General features: G+C 46.5%; 1 protein-coding gene across 1 annotated transcript in view; it reads left to right on the top strand.

Moving 5' to 3' along the window:
- The window catches only part of LOC122798890 (amiloride-sensitive amine oxidase [copper-containing]-like), a 341,036-nt gene that overhangs the window by 248,269 nt on the left and 73,671 nt on the right, over positions 1-19,096 (top strand). The gene's annotated exons all lie outside the window — the stretch shown is intronic.

Here is a 19,096-nt window from a genome sequence, read left to right as displayed (position 1 = left end):
TGTACGAGCTGATATCCGCAGAGTGGGGAGTGCTCGGAAGTTTCCTCACACTTTATTATCGCTCACATTAAACATGTCTAATGGGTACTGTGGAGGTGTGTCAGGTATGGGAATCTTGGTTATGCAGAATTGGGCCAAGGTGCTGGTTGGCACAGATCTATTAGGTACGCCCCATGGGAGTGATCAATATACCTATGTGGGTATAGCACATACGTATATTCACCAAAAAGGTGCAACCCACCCACTGGATATTGTGTAAACCATTGGGGGAAGACGTAGGGACCTATATCAGTGTCATGTAGGCGATTATCATGGATGGACACGCATACGACCAAGATGGTAACCATACCTGCCAGAATGTCAGAATAAGACAGCTGGACTAAGGCATAGTACACAACAGACAAATAGGGACTATATTAAATATACCTCAGACAAAGTCAGACCATTGATAGAATAATTGCGTAGTCAGGAATACGAATGTTATGAGAGTTAGTAATCATGAATTAGAAATGTCAGTCATGATTACCTAACCGCACAGTCCGTCATGGCTTGCCAGCAATCTATCAGAAAGGCACATTATCATGACAAATGTAACAGAATCATAGGTCAAACCCCAGGGCGTATACCCATAATGTGTACAGATGAGAGGTATGAAGGTAACCCGTCCTAATGAAATGTACAGAACTAGTGATACTAGGTGGACAGGTGAGAAGAAAGACGTCAGGACAAATGACAAAACATGCACAACTCATAAGCATGTTTGTCCACAAATTTGAATTACAACGTATGGCCTGTGAAAGTCAATGCAGAAGGTTAATAGACTCAAACGACATGTGTCCCTCAGGGTGTCATGCAGTGTCACCGATACATGTCCAGTCCACCATAATCGTACGTGAGCTCTGCCACTGACAGAAAGAGCAAATACCGGCCTACACATAAGGTACATTATGGAATAAGTAGTGTGGATAAGCACCTGTTGGCCTGTGTGAGGAATATAACCCAGTGGGTCTGTGTGTTCAGCAACAGGAATGTAATGGTAACTGGCCTGTGATGGCGCCATGCATTGTGTGTGTTGGCGTAACTGTAAGAATGTGCAGATGTATGCCTCATATGTGTGGTGTGTTCCTCTCACAATCTGTACCTGCATACCTCTCAACTGTACAGATTTTTGCAGAATGTCCAGATTTTTGCCTCATATATTTGGTACATTTTTCATAAAATTGTGGTTTTCTGGCAAATCAGTGTGAATCATTAAAGACTGAAGTTAGAAAATAATGAGAGACATTTGAGTTTCAGACTTCATACCCTTCAGAAAATTCACGCTAATGCAAAACCTGTTATTCTATCAACTTTTTAAGTTTGTAAGAGCAATATTTAAAAATTGGCCCTACTTTTGGGCCTTTGCCCCACTTTTACTTATGGCTTTGTCCAGATTTCCTGCTGTCGGAGGTTGAGAGGTATGTGTACCTGTCTGCCAAATACCTTAGAACTGATGTCATTAAATAATGATAAACATATGTGTCTAAGACCCCAAATCCCTCAGAAAGGGCATACTAATGCAAAATCTATAATACTGCCATCTATCTACGTTTGTAAGAGCAATATGTAGAATCTGCCCCTATCTGTCCCCCCATCATGTTAGGTTTTGTACAGATGTTTTGCACTAGGAGGTTGATAGGTATGATCAGAAACAGATACATGTCTGAGGAAACAGCATTATCGACCGCAAGATAAAGCAGAAGGTACGAAAAGCGCTGCAGTAGGAAGTTCATCCGCAGGTATGTGCTGACATGTCAAATGACACAGCGGTCTACAGGAAGTACCTATAGGGTGTCACCTTTACTAATGATGACAGTGGGACATACCCACAGCCATGCATACACCACAAATAGACATAGCACACAGCAAAGCCTAGGCCATGATACATGAAGTCTCCAGTGTGTACGGATTGAGTGAGAGTACAGCAAGGAAAGATGACTGCCAGGCTATTCAGCAAACACCCGCAGGGGCGTGCAAGACCGCCCGTAACACGAGCATTGCAGACAATGTTGGGATTTGCAACATACCCCATTTGTATGTGTAAGCTATGCAAATGATGTAATTATAGGGTTGCCACCTTTCCAAATGGCCAAAGTGGGACATTTGTGCTACAAACATCAGATTTTGCAGGGCAAAACATACCCACGGCCAGTACAAAGGACAGAACTTCAGTTGTTTGCCTGAATAAAAGTTTATTCTTGTAGCATTTTTGTTCCTTATTCTGTTTCGTATAACATGTAGGTGTTTCAGATGCAGAATAACTGTTTTATGCAACTATTACATACAATATAGAAAATACTTTTGTCCTAAAATCTCAGGACATTTGCCATTTTCTCACAATATTTTGCAGGAACTGCCCAAAGAGGGACTGTCCCTCGCAAAGTGGGACAGGTGGTAACTCTACGTAACTACATGATACATGAAACAGTAAGCTGTCTGTGCAAGAGCAGAGTTATGTGTAGAAATGTACCCGGATGTTATGCGACTAACGTTTTGCATGTTGCTAAACGGAGCAATGACAGCTGCAAATACAGTACAAATACAGTCGAAGAAACATGCCAATGTCCAAGTCCAAGGCCAGTGGCGGCTTTGTCCATTGGATATCAATGAACCAGTAGTTGTCCTCCCCCAATCCCTGGTGTGGAAGCGTAGTGCAGCACCACAAGAACGCGCTGCACTTCAATACAAGACATATGGATAATATACATACAAAATGTAGGTTTAGTTAGATGTTAGTACGCCATGCAGATGAATGGCAAGCCGGAGACAACATGGCTACTGCGTACTGGTACCTATGTGCGGAAGCGTTCTGTCAGAGATGTAACGAAGCATTTGTAGGCAATGTGAGGCAAGTGAGGCTGAGGATAGTGAATCACAACTTGTCATGCCATATGGGCCAAGCCTCTACAGTGTAGTGCAGGTTAAGGGGACTATTAGAGTAGAAGATAGGTGACAACAGGAGTGTGTATGTACAAAACACTGTAACCTCACCGGAGCAGTGTCACATGTGTGCTGTCAGTACTCAGTGGAAGAGGCATGTCATGAGCTATCCCAGGGAACGTCAGGAGACTGACGGCATATGCCATGAATACCACCGATGTGACATGCAAACCTGCCCACAGTGTGTCTGCGCCTGTATGCGCCAGTAAGCCCGAGTAAGTATGTGTGCGGACGTGTTAGCCCGTGTGCACATGTGGAAGAACAAGTAAGCTAGGGTATGAATGGTGAATCCCGCGTAATGTTGTGTATGCATTTGTAAGCAGGTATACATGTGTACTACACACATCACACATGTACTGCACACACAGACACACATGCTGCCAATACTACACACATCAGTGAAATGGCACATGGATGGAGACTACATCATCAGAGGTAACAGTGCTGTAAACTATGCTACAGTGATGGTCAGAGCTGCAATGCATCATGCCTGCTGAAGTACACCTGGAAGTAACACACTGTATGTTAACAGCATGCTAACATCAATACAGTGGAATAAAGCCACTGTGTGCAGCAGCACCAGGTTAGTCAGATCCTGCATCAATGTTACACATCACAGGTGGTGGCACAGGTGACATCATATGCACAGGGTGTGGTGTTAACATGTCCAGAGCTGTCATAGAGCCATCCAATGTACACATAGGTGTGTGTGTGTGAGGGACAACGGTTATTGCATGGCCCAATGGTGGTGCAATGGGTGTGTGCATGTGATAGCCGTAGCTGTTTGTGGTAAGTGTGTGTGTCTACATATACACAAGTACAGCATGTGTCAGCCATATACAGAAGGTTGTGGGACAATCACACACCGTACCTGCCAGGCTGTAGACATCCCCATTACTGGCCATGGACACCCCTCCATGCATCCAACACAACCCAGTCCTGCACCTGTCAATGTCTACACATACAGTCCTGGGATCTGTACCACAACCTGTGGATAAACATGTGTCTGTAATGTTAACCTGGGGTGCATAGACTTGACAGTTACGACAGATGGATATGAGCCATACACACACTCCAATGTAATAACCACCGCTGACTGTTTCAGAGATCTGCATACGAACACTTAAAAGGTGCTGCAATAACATTGTTTCCAATGCCCGTGTAATACCCAACAACACAATAACCGGTAACTACACATGTATAACCCACGATCACTACAGCACACAGTATGTGCACTATCACAGAGCCATAGCAGATGCAGATGTACATACATCCAAGGTGTTCACATACAGACAATGCAGCACAGTCAAGAGTGATAATCCCAACATACATATCTATATACAGTATATATATATATATATATATATATATATATAGCTATATACATACATATATCTCTATATACATATATGTGTATATATATATATATATATATATATATATATATATATACACACACACACATATATCTATATATATATATATATATATATATATATATATATATATATATATATATATATGTAGATAGATACATATACACACACGCACACACACACACACACACACACACACACACACACACACACACACACACACACACACACACACACACACAGCAGGGTTGGGAGCAGAACATAAATGTAAGCTCTGTACCACACGACAGCATTACGCAGTTACAAAATGCGCTACCGTGATCAGTGGATCACATGATTCACACAGGCATACGTGTAGCCTGCAGACAGCAGCATCAAAGGCAAAGACGCCGCATGGATGTTATGGAGAGTGAATACTGTCAAAGCAATGTACTGTTGTCATGCAGCTGGAAACACACACACACACACACACACACACACACACACACACACACACACACACACACACACACACACACACAAACTTGGCAGGGCTGGGAGTCGAACATACACCTAACTACCCTAACACACTACAGCATGATGCATTTACAGAACATGCTACCAACATTATTAAGCACAGCAGTAACAAAGGCAGACATCTAGGTGCGTGTCATCATCCGCAAAGGCAAAGACGTCGGTAGCAAACTGCTGTGGTGTGCGGCGTCTAAAAGCAAGACTGAGTCCCCAGGTGGATGGGAGCATGCGCGCAAACACACACACACACACACACACACACACACACACACACACACACACACACACACACACACACACACACACACACACACACACACACTTGGCAGGGCTGGGAGTCGAACATACACCTAACTACCCTAACACACTACAGCATGACGCATTTACAGGACGCGCTACTGACATTACTGAACGCAGCACTCCCAGAGGCATACTTCTAGGTGGGTGACATCATCCACAAAGGCAAAGACGTCGGTTGCAAACTGCTGTGGTGTGCGGCGTCTAAAAGCAAGACTGAGTCCCCAGGCGGATGGGAGCATGCATGCAAACACACACACACACACACACACACACACACACACACACACACACACACACACACACACACACACACACACACTTGACAGGGCTGGGAGTCAAACATACACCTAACTACCCTAACACACTACAGCATGACGCATTTACAGGACGCGCTACTGACATTACTGAACACAGCACTCCCAGAGGCATACTTCTAGGTGGGTGACATCATCCACAAAGGCAAAGATGTTGGTAGCAAACTGCTGTGGTGTGCGGCATCAAAAAGCCAGACTGAGTCCCCAGGCAGATGGGAGCATGCGTGCAAACACACACACACACACACACACACACACACACACACACACACACACACACTTGGCAGGGCTGGGAGTCAAACATACACCTAACTACCCTAACACACTACAGCATGACGCATTTACAGAACACGCTACCGAGATTACTGAACACAGCACTCCCAGAGGCATATTTCTAGGTGGGTGACATCATCTGTGAAGGCAAAGACGTCGGTAGCAAACTGCTGTTATGTGCGGCGTCTAAAAGCAAGACTGAGTCCCCAGGCGGATGGGAGCATGCGCGCAAACACACACACAAACACACATACATACACACTTGGCAGGGCTGGGAGTCGAACATACACCTAACTACCCTAACACACTACAGCATGACGCATTTACAGAATGCACTACCAAGATTACTGAACACAGCACTCCCAGAGGCATACTTCTAGGTGGGTGACATCATCCGCAAAGGCAAAGACGTCGGTAGAAAACTGCTGTGGTATGCGGCATCTAAAAGCAAGACTGAGTCCCCAGGCGGATGGGAGCATGTGCGCAAACACACGCACACACGCGCACACACACACACACACACACACACACACACACACACACACACACACATATACACACACACTTGGCAGGGCTGGGAGTCTAACATACACCTAACTACCCTAACACACTACAGCATGATGCATTTACAGAAAGCGCTACCGACATTACTGAACACAACACTCCCAGAGGCATACTTCTAGGTGGATGACATCATCCACAAAGGCAAGGACGCCGATAGGGAATGTATAGAGAGTGAGCAGTCTGAAAGCATATTACTGTCCCAAGGTAGACGTAGACAAACACATGGCAGTGGTGTGATCGGGGCAACCAAATGTCTACGGAGCACTACAACAACACTACATAGATACGGGATGCACCACAGACAGTACACCCTTCAAGACAGCAACCAGTGTGTTCAATGTAGGCATCCATCGTGACATTGAAAATGGACACCTGTTGCCTGGATGACCACCATTGCTGTACAGGATGTCAATGGCCATGCCCACACGCTTAGTATCACACGTCTGTTTGGAATGTACTGTGTGTCCATCTACACAATGGCATACTGGGCATGCTCACACACTTAGCAGTTGCAAAGGGCCATCTTGCATGCACATGGATTCTAAACACGGAAGGGCGCAGTTTGGAATGTACTGTGTGTCCATCTACACAATGGTGTACTGGGCATGCTCACACACTTAGCAGTTGCAAAGGGCTGTCTTGCATGCATGCACATGGATTCTAAACATGGAAGGGCGCAGTTTGGAATGTACTGTGTGTCCATCTACTCAATGGCATACTGGGCATGCTCACACACTTAGCAGTTGCAAAGGGCTGTCTTGCATGCACACGGATTCTAAACATGGAAGGGCACACTATGGTATTACTGTCCCCACGTACATGAAGGCCACTCACATGTATTGACCAGTGCACACTCAGGAGCTCTCACAGATGTCTCAGGTGCATATCACAGAGGTACACACCACAATCTACAATGTAGCCATCCAACATCACCATGTCATTGGACCAGCAATACACAGCCATACATTAACACAACATCGTGTGACTCATGACCAGTGCACTGTACATAGGTCTACAGCAACTGTGCAGACTACACATGTACCGACAGGGTTCCATCATGTGTTATGCATTGCAATGATACCACTGTACATAACCAGGTCAGCTCTACACATACCAGGGGCCCTGGGTCTTACACAGCTGTGACAGATGACTGTCGCTGTACACCAACAAACACACATGTTAGGCTATGTCATGCATGTAATTGCAGTGGATATGTGCATGGACCACACACATGACACATATGTACATAGCATAGCTTTTGCTGTCCTCCGTGCAGACAAGTGGCTACAGCAATCATACGCACACAAATGGAAGGTGGGTCCATGGCTGTTGAATGCTAACAGTACATGAGGCAGCAATGTTGACCAAGGACACATTCTCTCTGTACTAGTTACCCATGACACCCATCATATCATACAACAGTCCATGTGTTATGTATGTCAACACACATGTCCACCAATTGCAATGCATACAAACATGGCTACATGACAGGCGTGTAGGACCAACACACATGTACAATCTGTAGTGTGCATGCAGCTACCATGCATGTGCAGTAGCTGATGTAAGTAACTAATCTGTGCCTAACTACAACATGCAGTTGCAATGCAGCCCCATCATTGACACCTGTATATGGTGACATACTGACAGTACAGTAGGATGTACAGCAGGTATGGATGGATGTTTGCCGGGGATGGCTCACAGGTGTGTCACACGCCATCCTACCATTGCATGTGCAAACAGTACGCTATGTTACCGTTACATGACGGTGGAGACATAAAACCTACACAGCAGTCAGGTGTCACTGACAGTACATCGCTTGACACCTGTAACACTTACATCCTCCCATGTGCATATAGCAGCACAATTGCCGAAGATAGTGTTGGTACACATAACACGGCCAATACTGCTGCATGTATCATCATATAGCAGGTGTATCATTCACAGTACTGCCATATGTGTTTGCTTGTATGACCATATATGCCACATATGGTGGGGAATACATCCCAATTGTTACACACCCCTGTACACTGTTGTAGAGATCTGTACATACTGCAGTGACGTAGGCAGGTGTGATGTGTGTGTCACACACATCAGCTATCCATATGTGTATGACATTTGTGGTCTCCACAGTGTGTGTGTGTATGTAGGTATGTATGGCTGTCTGGTGCATGGAGTGAGGGTGTATGCTACCATACAGAACACACAGGATCCCTAACCCCTCATGGTGATGCAGTCCACTACCCTATTGATGCCATTGGTCTCAGCTGCACTGGCTACCTGTACATGTTCTTTCTCTGTGTCACGTCGTGTGGGTTCACAGTACTGTGACGGTGATGACCACATAGGCAAGGGTCTTCACCTCAACACTATGGGGTGTATGTTATAGTGTTGTTGACCCCGTGAGTGTGAGCATGTTCCTGTAATGTGACAGGGTATTATTGCTACACAGTGAGGCCTCATGCTATCAAGTGGCCTCTAACATTATCATTGGCCAGACCGCTGTGTACAACCCCTGCACCATGTCAACATACCTGTGATGTGACCTGGTATGGATGTCACGTCTCTAGCCACTGTAGCCTATTATACTGCCCACATGCTTCTGGATCAGTATATGTGTGGACATCTGTGTTATGTTAGACTTTCCAACAGTCAGGCTGAGGCTACGTATAGTATGCTGATATTGCCATATGTGCCTGTGAGTACTCCACAGTTACACATGGGAGACAACAAACAGCGTTACCTGTAGGCACATGCAAGTAGACCATAAGGAGGGAACCAGGGCATCATTACCAACATGTTGTTACTGTTGTTACCGAGACACATACTGTTAACATATAACAATGCATGCTAAACCTGTACTACATGGTATGTCTGGTGCGTGTCAACAGTACACAACTAATGTAATATACACATCTTTCACTATTCACACACAACTAATGTAATATACACTTCTCTCACTATTCTTACACAACTAATGTAATATACACTTCTCACTATTCTGTTCACCCTGTGCATCAGACCATTTGAGCATGTCCCTGCACCAATGGTGTGGATGACAGGGATGCGGCACAGGCTTCATCATATGCACAGGGTGATAATGTTTGCCAGGGGCATAGGCTGCACCAATGGATGACATCTTGTGTGTGGGTAAGGGCCAGTGATATGATTGGACATGTCTGTTCAGTATGCATGTGGGTGTTGTGGTGCCCTACAGATGTCTTTGCTGTATGCATGTATGTGTGCACACAGTTTTGCCTTTTGTGAGGCCTACACGGGGTATTATCGACAGCTCCAGATTGTACAGACCAGGTTGTACAGCTCACTGTGTCTGGCCACGGCCATGCGACCTGTGCCTGCCAGGGGTTGCATGGGCACTACCAGGCAGAGGTACAGCTTGGCTACTGTCTGATGACACATGTCCACTGGAACCATGTCCCCACTGGGAACATCCAAGGCCACGTCCATGTGGCCTGCTGTGTCCTGGTGTGGACAGCGCAGCACCAGCTGCACTACTACTGCTACCAGCACTATGGGAGCGGGCATGTGAGGTGGCATGCTCATGTTGACCTGCACTAGGTGGTGTAGCTGGCCTATGTCCACGTGTCCTATGACTCACTCCTACCAGATGTTCCAGCACAGACAGCTCATGCTCGCGGATTGCCATTCCAGTATCAAGGATTCCAACCATGTCACCCAATTGCCTGTCCAGAACATCAGCAATCTGCTGCTGAGCATTTGCCAATGCCTGGATGTTGTCATTTAGGGTACAGATAGCAGTCCTCTGCAGCCTCTACCCTTCTCTGTTCTGCCGTTCAGCATGTGCCTGTGCTGCCATTACAGTCTGGAACATGTGTCTGGTGATACCAGCTACTTCGCTCTGTCCTGCAGGTGCATGTCTGCCAGAGGTCCTCCTACGAGCAGCACTGGCCACATGCCTGTGTGGCACATCTGCAGTCATTACACTGACACCATGGTGTGTAGACACACCTTCTGTAGCCACCACATGTTCCTGTTCCATGCTAACAGACGCTGACTGTCCTTCCTCTATGGCCACTGGTGATGCAGTATGTGTTGGCAGCAGAACTGTGTGCGGGGACGAGGGGGACATAGCTGGGATGGCAACCATTGGCACAGATTCAGCCCCTGACAACCCTGCCTGTACCTCATGCATATGTTCATCACTGCTAGTATCTGTGGGGACACTAACATCAGATGGACCGCAGGAGGGTAACACACCTACATCACCTATGAATGCAAAGAAAGACTCTAAATTACAATAGACACACACACACACACACAGACACACACACAGACACACAGACACACAGACACACACACACACACAGACACACACACACACAAACACAGACACACACACAGACACATGCACACACAAACACACACACACACAGACACACCATGCATGTGATTTGACTGATGGCATGCAGCATGCCTGTGATACGGCAGAGGGCATGCAGCTCGAACATTAATAGTGTTAGTAGGCATACCTCCCTGGGGTGCACACTACAGAAAGCAGGTGTCATATCAGTAGCCATGCAATTCACACAATCATGGTATTATGCATGCATCCCCGTGATACACCATGTGGACCAGAACAGGATAACAGTACACATGGCTGACGTGACCTTGACATGTAATCTGCTGACATGTGCATTAACATGCATACATGTCTGACACAATGGTGTCCTGACACATGTACAGCATCGTAATGGGCATCACATTGCGGTGTTGTCTGTATGCCCTACAGATAGAATCATGTTTAGCAAATGTGCATGAGCATGGAAGGGTAGTGTGAGCCATCTACATTGCTATACAGTGTGAAGTACAGATACTGTGCCATTGCATGGCATCATGAGGCATCTATATTGCTGTACAATGCATAATATGTGCACATTGCATAGCCATAACTGCATGCATACCCATGACATAACTGTGGATTGTGACCCACGATGCTGAGGTGTATACACACCAAACCATGCTGTGTCAAATGACAGGTCAGTGGAGGACCTACAGATGACACCCCTGCACAACAACTACAGGGTCTTAGCTGCCTGGCAACCATGTCCACACATAGTGGACATGTCAATTCACCATTTCCCACATGACATTGATGTACCACACACATGAGGTGCACAGCTAACGGTGATGTCCTACAGCAGCAAGGGAAATGTACAGTATCTGTGGCCTGATGTGGTGTCAATGTCTGTGGAAGCTGTACAGGTGACCACTGTCATGCTATGACAGAGTCGTGATGCTCAACAAATCTTATATGGTAGACATCAGTGACACCTCCACTAGCTGTACATAGGTTTTTAGGATGTCCAGTGTACCACATCAACTGTATAATCAGTCAACTAAGGCTATAATTGGACCATGTGTGGACAATGTGCAACAGGGTGTGTACACATCACATCTACTGTGTGGCTACGTGTCTCTGGCCATCCCCCATGGCCATGTGTGCACATGTGTTGATCAAATGTATGTGATGGCCATCTCACATGTCTGTGTTGTTCCATATGACATACACCCATAGATGTCAGATATGTCATCATCCACAGGGCTATGCAGACAACGGGTTGTATGTTTGTTATGTGGGGTATGGGTCATGGGATAGTGTGACAATATTGCAGCCAGAATACTACGTGTCTGGGACATGTCAGATGGCACATCACAATGTGTGCACCCAATGCAGGGGCATATAACACAATGGTGACACCTGTGGGCTCCCCATATCACAGCTCACTGTGTGGTACTGTTTGTGTACCACACATGTTGTTCCACTGCAAACTACATATGCCTCCATTGTAGAACACCTCCACTGTTGTATGCACAGCTGACCACACATGTAGCAATGACAACTACTGTGGTTTCAAGTCGGTGTATCATTTTGTTTGTATATATTGCACATGGGTGGCCTGTGTGAATGATGGGTGATGCGACCTGTATATCATGACTGGAACAAACATCAAGTGTGCAACTGTTAACTGCCACATGGCAAATAGATCTATGCTTTAACATGCCTGATACTGATGACAGTCTCACCTGCAATGGACTCATGTCTGTGCGGCACGCCAGATGTACCTGTATAGGGGTGACACAGCAGTATGAACATTATCCCTGACTGTCTGACAGCCACAGGGTGCACTGTGCATGTTAACACATTCGCCTGTATAATAGCATATAGTATGCACATGTGTGCATACACAGGGTAGCATACTGTAGTATGCAGCATGTGTGTCCACATACCTTGCATATGTTGTTACTTTACATAATGTACAGTGACACATGCAATTAAATGGGATATAATAGCCATATGTGCAGTACTGACTTACCAGGCAACTCCAGGCTCATTGGTTGGGAGACACCCACCTCCACGATGGCAGCTAGTGTGTGTGGATGCTGTTCTGAGGGTGTCCCCAGACTGGCCAGTAGCTCCTCTGTGTGTGTGAGTGGGGGCTGGGCTGGTGGCCCACCACCTGTTTCACTTTGTTCCCTGGCGATTGCAGTGGCATGCTGTTTTGCATGTCGTATCAAGTCCATGCAGTGTCTGCGCACCTGCTGGTAGGTGCGGTTATGGCCACCCACATTGTTCACCCTCCTGCATAGATCCTGCCACAGGTCGTCCCGCTGCTGGGCATGCTGTGGCACATGGCTGAACAATACCTCGTAGTTTTCATGGAGGTACGGGATGAGGACATCATCCTCCTGGCGGCTGTACGCTGGAAGGCATGTATGAGGCATTGTCTGTAAGACATAATGATGGTGACAGGTCACAGTTTCAGAGATGTACAGAGATACTGCTGCACATACATTTCTATGACATCTAGTACATCTGCACAGTAATCTTTGCAAATCATCATGACACTGACACGACTGACGTGTTTGTGTCACACACATGTAACACCTGTTATGCATTGGATATCATCACCATATATGTGTGCCACCTCATTATAGTGTTCATACTCCATGTGAATGCTGTCTTGATGTGGGCATGTCTGTTTTCCTGCACTGGTGTTCTTACCTATCTGCACATGCCTGGATGTGTCCACGGTACTGCTGTTGACCTTGATGCTGTGTATATGTCACATATCAACACAGACACAGCCTTAATGGACTTGAGCAGTGACAATGCACACATACACATGGACACCTGTACATGTATGTATTTTGCCATATACATCTACACAGCACTGTACAGCTGTTCAACATCCTGCCACGGATCACCTATGTCGTACATGTGATAGACATGGGACAATGGCTAGTCGGACGTCATTCGCAGGGATAGTTATCAACCATAGCATGTACGGGCAAGGTTTCCCAGCTGTAACAGACAGCCAGTATGCCACCTCGAGGTGTATCAGTGCCGCATTACTCATCCGGACAGTTGATACTACATCTACCATGTGGCCATCACACCATGTATGACTGGGATGACATGTGCAGCTTTGATGGACAGGGTTGCATGGTTTGGCAGGAGTATGTCACATGTATGGCACAGGGATCTGTCCAGCATGTGGCGATCCTAGTATTAGGATGGTGGCTGTCTATGACATATGTCTTACAGATCAGGATATGGACATGTAGCATGTCCATCATCATGGTGTAGCAAATGTCTTTATGCAAGGCAGACAGCATACTGCGTAGTGGAGGTGAGGATTGTGAAGGCTGGTATCGCCCATCCATGCATGGCCATTACCCCTTAAAGGTGGTATGTGATCCAATATTGGTCACCCCAGTGCTGTATATGCCTGTCCAATGATCTCCATGCTCATGGATGGCACCCTGTCATGACATGGGTACATCGTATGACTACCCAAGGGGCCTGGAGATGTCACCAAGGCAGGGAGGTGTACTGAACAGCACCATCCCTTACACAGTGTCCATAATGTTGACCACAGCCTAGGTGGTAGTTAATGGGTACAGGGATGTTCACCTAGCGGTGACAATGCTGATATCATCCATCAGAATGTGCACATATGTCACACACCTCACCCACACAGCCCATTCTGTATGTTGTTCACAGCACTGACACAGCTATTCCTCATAGGTCATGGCCATTCACATCCTTACATACACAGATGCCTAACATTTGTCTCTGTGGTATGGGCTACAATGAGGGTGGAGTACAACACATTAAGCCTGTTCTACTGTAGCTGGCACTGGTGTGATATGCACATGTCACTCTGGCACCTTTTGTAGTTGTGAGTCTGTCAACAGGCACTGGTAGAACACTCCTGTGACATACAAAGGTATTTGTAATCAAACATCCATCCTGTCTTGTACATCTGTACTGCTAACATCTACAGCGATAATGGTTCATGGACATGCACACCATACTCAGCAGGTGCCACCCATTATGACTGTCGTCACCACTTGTGGGTTGATATTATCCAACACCCTATCTGTATTGTATGGTCATGCTAGGAACTTGTTCAGAACATGAGCATGTCATGAGCTACTGATTAATATAGCACCCATTCCACACCATTTCCCACAGGTACACTGGCTGTCCTAAAATTTCCAGCTTGCTTATGGTACAACAGCTGTTGTACACATGTAACACACATATCCTGTGAGACATGGTTGTATATACAGGCATGTCTGACTGTCACGTACCAGCGCTATTGCCTGTCTATATGATGGATATGTCATACATGTGGCAATAGAGCAATTGTCTCATGTACACATTCAATGCTCACCTCCCAACATACGACACTACAGCCTGTGGGGGATGCACTTATGCAGCCCTGCTGGGGGTAATGCTGTCACCAACCCTGGCTGCACCTGACAGTCATGTGGGGATGTGTAACATTCGCAACACATCCCACTCATCACATAGTCTCACATGATCTTCCACTACAGGCCACACATACAAGGACAACTTGTGCAGTACCTCTCCATACTCTGTATAGGCACCAGAGGCAGCCCCCATCACGGAACACAACATCACCAACCTATAGTCCCACAGACTCATGTGTGCCCATCACATACAACCAATAGGATATTATAACATACACAACACAACAATCATAGGTGAGTCTGTAGGCGGTCACACTGCAGCTCCACACAGCAGGCTACACAAGGCGATAGTCGCTTACATCTTGCTGTCGGGTAACTGGTTTTGCAACATAACCTATGCACCCATGCCACACCTCACCAGGTATGATGTGACTGTCATTCTCCATGTTAGTGTGACTGCCCTGAGATGCCACATCACAAACTATGTGTGCAGGGACATGCAATAGCTCACCGGTGTTGTAGCCCTGAAGGTGTGGGCCCAGCCCTGGGGAGCATTATGCATTCATCCGGACCTGATACCACTGTACAATGACTGACTGTGTCACTTCAACAGTTGCCTATGCTTCTGCTGTCATTCCACAGGCATCTGGTATCTGTCCGCTTTGACCTGGTCAAACACAATGCTTTGGCACAAATGACCTGCACCTGTCAGCCCTGGGAGTACAGATCACATGTAAGGCTCTTGCTGCTTCTATACTGCCTGTCTTGCACAGTTTCCAATAACAGTCACCAGCAGAATGGGAACTGGCAAGCAGGACATGGGTTCATGTGACACATTGCGTACATCTTCCTCTGTGACACACGCAGGCAAGGCACAACTTATAATGCACCACTCCAATATCTCTGCAGTGACTGGGACCTGCCTCTAGGCTCTGCAGAGCACACCTGCAATGACAGGTTATAGACAGACCATACCTTTCAGGCACATACCTGAACCGGCACTCCCACAGCTTGGTGTTCCCTTATCCCACTATGTTGTACACACATCCCGGTTAGTTACTTAGCACAATGCATCAGAGGAGCTCCACGTGCAACTAACTGTGTCCAGAACTGCTATACACATTGTAACAAGCTACAGATTCAACAACATACCCCACGGTTACCAGACCTCATTTGTTGATGTACTGGACAGTAGGGCTCAGACAGCTACTACTGATGTGTGACTGACACTACCATACACTTAACTGGGATAGCCACTCATGTACCGACACATCCATGAGTCATAACCTCCACTCGGCTGGATCAACCCATACACACCACCTCCAAGACCAACATTAACCTTGACATGAACACTGCCAACATGTGACTGGTGTTCCACACCTGGGGTTATCCCTTCATTTGTGTATTCCAAACATATGCTAATCAACCTTGTTAGCCACATCCCAGCACCACACCCTTCACGGCATACACAGTACATGAGTACTACAACACTTACTACAGACGTCTTATGACAGCGGTTGTTAACGACATGACACCCGTGCAGATTGACAATGCACTTACAAATGCTGAAACATAGCCCAGTGCACTTCATTAGCACGTACACGACTGCATGGATCATGCTATTCCACACAGAGCCATGATGGTACACACCAGATAACAGACGCCACTCTGGTGGTCAAGTTCCATGGACATAATGTACAACAACAGGTGGAGGCTGTTGCACAGTTGTGTACAATACCATGGGTGGGGTAGCTCACTGGTCAGCCTCGGTAGGGCCACGGGATCCCTCATCACATACTCCAAGACTAGCTACGTAAACATTACTGCAACACTTTCCGGGGTGTACCACAAGGCATTATGGTGGTATGTCAGTAGTCATTGGCAACGCCCACATCTGCTCTCACATACAACAGTCACTCAGGAACATTACAGACCCAGGTGATGTTGGCAACATGCTTCAATGCTAACATTACACCCTCTCACTCACTACAGGGCCACAATCCATGCAGGAACATTGCGGTGTCCCTGCGGTCACACCTACACAGTACTAAACTACACTCTATATGTCCTGGGACACTGGCCCCATGTCACCTTCCAAAGTCCCAGGCTGTGATGTCCACAAACCTCTGAACGACATGTCTTCCCACTAGGCCACCATATTCAGTAATAGCCTTGTATCAGACATTGTGGCCCCTGAATGGCACACAGCAACATTTATCACACTCCACACAGGTGGCACCACAATGCACGAGTGGGACTATAGTCCTACACACCTGACTGGACTGTTCTGAATGGCTATGGGGCACATCATCAAGGACATCATTCATAGAGACATTGTTGGGCTCCGGTCCTTTGATGCCACCCGGGTTGGACTTGTTAGGGCCAGAGCATGGCCCCTACACCTAGTGGACTCCTTTCATACAGTTACCATGGTAGTTGATGATGGTACGGGAGTCCACACATCCTACATTGTCCTCTCATTGCCTTTCAGCACCATTCTCCATTCTGGTATTGACAACATACACATCCACCTGCACATCGTACCCTATATCTCAGGATATTATGCAATGTGGCTCATGGACAGGACACAGACAATGAGGGTAGCATACCATAGTACCTACTGCATTTCAGTTACATTTGCCATACCACAGTCCTCAGTCATTTGGCCCCCCATGTTCAGTATATGCTTCCCTGAGGTACAGGCTAGCACAGAGGGACTTTCCCTGCCTAGCTTTACAAACCCCTGCATACAAAGCACCATGATTGATCCACCAGCTGATACTGACTCCATCCATATGGGTGTCACTGTGACAGATACCTGATATGAATATCATGGCCTCAAGCTGCATGACACAAGGTGCATGAACATCACCTTTGCATTACACCATTCACCCACTGACTATCACATAGGTGGTAGTCCCCTACATACATGTCACATTGTACATGTTTGTAGTACACACCCACTCCTCTGGTTACCGTATTGCCACTGTGGCATGGATATCCTTCTACGTGGCCACACTTATCTGTACTCGGTGTGTAGCTGGTACATAGGCACCCATTGTACCTCTGAACTCAAGACGTCTACACGCATTCAAGGGTACACCACCCCATTTAGGGTGTACCTTATACAACAGCTACAGCTTTACATACCACACCATTAACACGCCATGACGTTTATTGACCTCCAACTGTTAAAGTATGTGGCTGAACTACGGACACCACATCTGTACACATTTGCATACTACATACTCAGGGGTGACCTCTGCTGAATGGACAGGGCCCATGTCCACAACAATATTAATGGATATACTCCACATACACGACATAAGCAAAAGCCACTGTGAGCAACATGCTCATGGGTATGTGCACACACACAACAATGAGTGGGATGTGCTTGAGGATTACATTCCCAAACCGGTCACTCACCTTGCTTTGGAACATGAGTCCTATGTACATCATGCAGGGACACTCAGTAGCACTGTTCATGTGATACCTCCCTTGGCGGTTGGGAGACACATGTACGCCAGGGATCACTGCAGTGGCTGTACTGTGCAGAGGTGCAGGTAACACATGGCTCTGCTGTTCACAGGACACTATCCTAGAGAGGTGCCACTGGTGTGAACACTGTAGTTGTGCTTACACATAGACTTGCCAGACTGCATAGTACCCCACTATGAACCTGTGAAGCTATTACATGTCCTGTGTGCATGGTTACTTGGCAGCCCTTCCATTTAGATTAGCTATCATGCTATTGCAATGTCCCATGCCTACAAGCCATATGTATCCTGTTATTGTACATGCCAATAGACGATACCTTTGGTATGCATGATATGCCTGTTATGCTGTGTAGAATATCTGATGTATCTACCTACAATACTATACATTACACATATTTCACATAGTATCCCATAATGCAAAGCATACTTGCACAGCGGGACCACCTTAGACATGTCATTGTCGTTATATGCCCATACACATGCCTACTGTGACAGTATATCAACATATACTATCCCCTGC

This window comes from Protopterus annectens, chromosome 3.part1 (assembly GCF_019279795.1).
Source record: "Protopterus annectens isolate FY-2018-M chromosome 3.part1, PAN1.0, whole genome shotgun sequence".
Classification (NCBI taxonomy): domain Eukaryota; kingdom Metazoa; phylum Chordata; order Ceratodontiformes; family Protopteridae; genus Protopterus; species Protopterus annectens.
This window is presented reverse-complemented; position numbering and strand designations above follow the sequence as displayed.